This window comes from Lampetra planeri, unplaced genomic scaffold, assembly GCF_965212315.1.
Source record: "Lampetra planeri unplaced genomic scaffold, kcLamPlan1.2.h2 scaffold_584, whole genome shotgun sequence".
NCBI lineage: Eukaryota > Metazoa > Chordata > Hyperoartia > Petromyzontiformes > Petromyzontidae > Lampetra > Lampetra planeri.
The window spans coordinates 23,639-30,037 of NW_027615407.1; the positions used below are offsets into that span (position 1 = coordinate 23,639).

General features: G+C 47.7%; 1 long non-coding RNA gene across 1 annotated transcript; it reads right to left on the reverse strand.

The window, feature by feature from the left end:
- Nucleotides 1–5,509: 5,509 nt before the first annotated feature.
- LOC144741525 (uncharacterized) lies at nt 5,510–5,709 on the reverse strand. Its single transcript, XR_013590014.1, has 2 exons — nt 5,652–5,709; nt 5,510–5,588 (listed from the first exon to the last, which is right to left on the reverse strand). It is a non-coding gene; the product is annotated as an uncharacterized LOC144741525 (long non-coding RNA).
- Nucleotides 5,710–6,399: the final 690 nt, after the last annotated feature.

The following is a 6,399-nucleotide window of genomic DNA, read 5'->3' on the forward strand; positions in this document are numbered from 1 at the left end:
GTGGCAGCTACAAATGTAGAACGTGAAGAACCAGTGGCATCTACAGAACGTGAAGAACCAGTGGCATCTACATCTGCAGAACGTGAAGAACCAGTGGCATCTATATCTACAGAACGTGAAGAACCAGTGGCATCTACATCTACAGAACGTGAAGAACCAGTGACACCTACATCTACAGAACGTGAAGAACCAGTGACACCTACATCTACAGAACGTGAAGAACCAGTGACACCTACATCTACAGAACGTGAAGAACCAGTGACACCTACATCTACAGAATGTGAAGAACCAGTGACACCTACATCTACAGAACGTGAAGAACCAGTGGCATCTACATCTACAGAACGTGAAGAACCAGTGACACCTACATCTACAGAACGTGAAGAACCAGTGGCATCTACATCTACAGAACGTGAAGAACCAGTGGCATCTACATCTACAGAACGTGAAGAACCAGTGACACCTACATCTACAGAACGTGAAGAACCAGTGACACCTACATCTACAGAACGTGAAGAACCAGTGACACCTACATCTACAGAACGTGAAGAACCAGTGACACCTACATCTACAGAATGTGAAGAACCAGTGACACCTACATCTACAGAACGTGAAGAACCAGTGGCATCTACATCTACAGAACGTGAAGAACCAGTGACACCTACATCTACAGAACGTGAAGAACCAGTGGCATCTACATCTACAGAACGTGAAGAACCAGTGACACCTACATCTACAGAACGTGAAGAACCAGTGGCATCTACATCTACAGAACGTGAAGAACCAGTGACACCTACATCTACAGAACGTGAAGAACCAGTGACACCTACATCTACAGAATGTGAAGAACAAGTGACACCTACATCTACAGAACGTGAAGAACCAGTGGCATCTACATCTACAGAACGTGAAGAACCAGTGACACCTACATCTACAGAACGTGAAGAACCAGTGGCATCTACATCTACAGAACGTGAAGAACCAGTGACACCTACATCTACAGAACGTGAAGAACCAGTGGCATCTACATCTACAGAACGTGAAGAACCAGTGACACCTACATCTACAGAACGTGAAGAACCAGTGACACCTACATCTACAGAACGTGAAGAACCAGTGGCATCTACATCTGCAGAACGTGAAGAACAAGTGGCATCTACATCTAGAGAACGTGAAGAACCAGTGACACCTACATCTACAGAACGTGAAGAACCAGTGACACCTACATCTACAGAACGTGAAGAACCAGTGACACCTACATCTACAGAACGTGAAGAACCAGTGACACCTACATCTACAGAACGTGAAGAACCAGTGACACCTACATCTACAGAACGTGAAGAACCAGTGGCATCTACATCTACAGAACGTGAAGAACCAGTGACACCTACATCTACAGAACGTGAAGAACCAGTGGCATCTACATCTGCAGAACGTGAAGAACCAGTGGCATCTACATCTGCAGAACGTGAAGAACCAGTGGCATCTACATCTACAGAACGTGAAGAACCAGTGGCATCTACATCTACAGAACGTGAAGAACCAGTGACACCTACATCTACAGAACGTGAAGAACCAGTGGCATCTACATCTACAGAACGTGAAGAACCAGTGGCATCTACATCTACAGAACGTGAAGAACCAGTGGCATCTACATCTACAGAACGTGATGAACCAGTGGCATCTACATCTACAGAACGTGAAGAACCAGTGGCATCTACATCTGCAGAACGTGAAGAACTAGTGGCATCTGCATCTGCAGGAGATTATACAACTTGTAAAGCCATTATCCCTGTTTAGTGTACACGCCATGCAGGAGTAAAGTTGGACTTTCGAACAAATCAATTTACGAACAGACCTCTGGAATTTCGATGTAAAGCTTTCGCGACTGCAGGGACTCATCTTCTTGGTTCTTTCGGTAAAGTCACGTAGAATGGAAATAATAAAATGATAAAAATAAAACATTATAAAACGTCGTGAGAATTATTTAATGTTTTATTTTTATTATTTTATTATTTCCATTCTACGTGACTTTACCGAAAGAACCAAGAAGAAGACCTCTGGAACTCGTTCGAAAGTAGTAGCAGCTTTGGCCATGTGGTTTTTTTTTATTGTTACCGGACGTCCCGTAGAGTAGCGAGTCGCAGCTTTGGCAAGCCACTGGACAGTCGCGGACACGGTCGGATCTTATAGTAGCCCGTCACAACGTGCCAGGGAATGTGTGCATCATTTTTGTCGTTACCAAACATCCTGTCGCGTAACGGCAGTTGCAGTAATGGAGCCACCTTCGTCGATACAACACACACCACACGGCTCTCATACTGTGTGACACCTCGTCAGAGGTCGCAACCGGGTACCCGATACCCGTACCCTACCCGATACCCGGCTACCCGTACCCGGCCAGGTACGGGTACCCGTTTGCGACCCTGGTGCGGCCGGGTACGGGGGGTAGGCCGTGAGTCACTGGTGAGCAGCCGTTTGTCACTCATTTCGGGTAGGGTACGGGTAGGGAACGGCTACCCGTACCCGGCTGGGTACAGGTACGGGTACCCATTTGCGACCCGGGTACGGGTAAGGAATCAAAACCCGTTTGCGACGTCTGCACCTCGTCCCTCTTGCTGCTGTATATTTATTTGGAGTCATCACGTTGGGCGAAGAGATGCTAACTATCTCGCCTGATATGCAGGACTGCATGGGTTCGATTCCGTGACCCTGACATTGTCTGCTGTATATTTGGAGTCTCTCATCATCATGACGGTGGCTAGTAGATGTTAACTACCTCGCCTGGTATGCAGGTTATGGGTTCAATACCGTGACCCTGACGATACCTGCTGTGTATTTGGAGTCTGTGTTTCTCTTTTTGATCATGATGGTGGCTAGATGTTAACTACCTCACCTGCTATGCGGGAGGTCGTGGCATTTGATCCTGACCCCTGACGATGACTGATGTGTAATGTATACAACATTCCTGCGGAGGGAGCTGGTAGGAACGTCGGGTTGCTCGGTCAATGGCCTGCAGGGTCAACGGCGGCGTGGTGTATTCCGCAAATATGGCCGACTGTGAGGGCGGGCACAAGCCGGCGTGAGTAGGTGAAACGTTGAGTTTTATAAGGGCTCCACGGGGTGACCAGCCACTCCCCACCCAGCCCCACCCCACCCAGCCCCACCCCACCCAGCCCCTCCCCACCCAGCCCCACCCCACCCTCCCCACCCAGCCCTTCCCCACCCAGCCCCTCCCCACCCTCCCCTCCCCACCCAGCCCTTCCCCACCCAGCCCCTCCCCACCCAGCCCCTCCCCACCCTCCCCACCCAGCCCCTCCCCACCCTCCCCACCCAACCCCTCCCTTCACGATGGACGGACGGACACAATAATCCCCTGTGGGCTGGTGTAACCAAGAGGTTCCTACTGGTATTTTTTTTATTTAAAGCTTCCGTGACTGTAGGGATTCACGTTCTTGGTTCTTTCGGTAAAGTCGCGTAGAAGGGAAATAATAAAATAGTAAAACTATAAAACTATAAATGTTCTTGCTGTGGATGTCACACCTGATGATGATTGCTTGTGTTGCAGTCGAAACGTCGTGAGAATTTTATTGTTTAAAAAAAAAAGATATTTTATTTTTTCCTTTCTACGTGACTTTACCGAAAGAACCAGGAATATAGTAATAGGTGTTTACCCTTTTAACTGGTACAATATCTGACACCTTTATGCAAGGCATCATGTTTGCAATAACCTCAACACAAGCAGTCAAAATGCAAACAAAAAGAAACAACTCTGATGATGATAATGATATGCACTGTCCTTGAAGTTGATTGGTCCACACCCGAGACAGCTTTCTGTCTTTGAGTTGTGCGCCTTTTGGCGTCATCTGGTCCAACACCAATGGAGACTAGGCTCTAAGGAAAGCTGTCTCGGGTGTGGACCAATCAACTTCAAGGACAGTGCATATCATTATCATCATCAGAGTTGTTTCTTTTTGTTTGCATTTTGACTGCTTGTGTTGAGGTTATTGCAAACGTGATGCCTTGCATAAAGGTGTCAGATTTTGTACCAGTTAAAAGGGTAAAAACCTATTACTATATTTTGCCACTGGTAAAGGAGATGCCTCATAGTGTAAACCAGGAATGTGTTTAGATATTTGCGATGTGTGTAATGTGTAGTATTTATATATATTTGTGTGTTCGTTCATTTTTTTCGTTTTTCAATCCGCTTGTCCTGGTGAGGGTCACAGCAGCAGCGTGTTGAGTGGTGGTGGTCCAAACCTCTCTTTCCCTGTGGTGTGTAGCATATATGTGTGTGGTGTGTAATGCATAGTGTATATATTAGTGTAGTATGTGTGTGTGTGTGTAATGTGTGTGTGTACTGTGTGTAGTGTGTACTGTGTGTAGTGTACTGTGTGTGTGTAGTGTGTGTAATGTGTGTGTACTGTGTGTGTACTGTGTGAGTGTGTGTGTAGTGTGTGTACTGTGTGTGTGTAGTGTGTGTACTGTGTGAGTGTGTGTGTAGTGTGTGTACTGTGTGTGTGTAGTGTGTGTACTGTGTGTGTACTGTGTGTGTGTAGTGTGTGTACTGTGTGTGTACTGTGTGTGTACTGTGTGAGTGTGTGTGTAGTGTGTGTACTGTGTGTGTGTACTGTGTGTGTACTGTGTGTGTGTACTGTGTGTGTACTGTGTGTGTGTACTGTGTGTGTACTGTGTGTGTGTACTGTGTGTAGTGTGTGTACTGTGTGTGTGTACTGTGTGTGTACTGTGTGTGTGTAGTGTGTGTGTACTGTGTGTGTGTACTGTGTGTAGTGTGTGTACTGTGTGTGTGTACTGTGTGTGTACTGTGTGTGTGTAGTGTGTGAGTACTATGTGTAGTGTGAGATGCGTGCTAAATGGACGCAAATGTAACGTAAAAATGACCCCGAGACAGACTCCGTCTCTCTCGCTTCGTGATATCCGAGAGAATCAAGACGACACATTTCCCCCCTTCACGTTAAACAACAACAACAACAACAACAACGATAACGAGGACAACAACAACAACAACAACCAAAAATAATTATTATAATTAGCGGAATAAAAATGTCTCCATATATTTAAGAACGCGGTGGACAAACTCAAAACATTGAAAACCGGGGCCACAACCACCACCACCGCCACCACTTAAACCCTCTCCCCGCAACAACCTTTCCACAGGTTTTGTTACCCTGGCCACAACCTAGCCCTGCTCTAAAGTCCACCAACCACAGCCGAGCCAACATCACCATCATCATCACCATCATCATCACCATCATCATCACCTCAACCACCATCGCCACCACCACCACCTCCACCACCACCACCTCCATCATCACCACCTCCATCATCATCATCATCACCACCACCATCATCATCACCTCCATCATCACCATCATCATCACCTCCATCATCACCTCCATCATCACCATCATCATCACCTCAACCACCATCGTCACCACCACCTCCATCATCACCACCACCATCATCATCATCACCTCCATCATCATCACCACCACCGTCATCATCATCATCACCACCACCTCCATCGTCACCACCACCGTCATCACCACCTCCATCATCATCACCACCTCCATCATCATCGTCACCACCTCCATCATCATCACCACCACCTCCATCATCATCACCACCACCTCCATCATCATCACCACCACCTCCATCATCACCACCACCTCCATCATCACCACCACCTCCATCATCACCACCACCTCCATCATCACCACCACCTCCATCATCACCACCACCTCCATCATCATCATCATCATCACCTCCATCATCATCGTCACCACCTCCATCATCATCGTCACCACCACCTCCATCATCACCACCACCTCCATCATCATCACCACCACCTCCATCATCACCACCACCTCCATCATCACCACCACCTCCATCATCATCACCACCACCTCCATCATCATCACCACCACCTCCATCGTCACCACCACCGTCATCACCACCACAACCTCCATCATCATCGTCACCACCTCCATCATCACCACCACCTCCATCATCGTCACCACCTCCATCATCACCACCACCTCCATCATCACCACCACCTCCATCATCACCACCACCTCCATCATCATCATCATCACCTCCATCATCATCGTCACCACCTCCATCATCATCGTCACCACCACCTCCATCATCACCACCACCTCCATCATCATCACCACCACCTCCATCATCATCACCACCACCTCCATCATCATCACCACCACCTCCATCATCATCACCACCACCTCCATCATCATCACCACCACCTCCATCATCATCACCACCACCTCCATCATCATCACCACCACCTCCATCATCATCACCACCACCTCCATCATCATCACCACCACCTCCATCATCATCACCACCACCTCCATCATC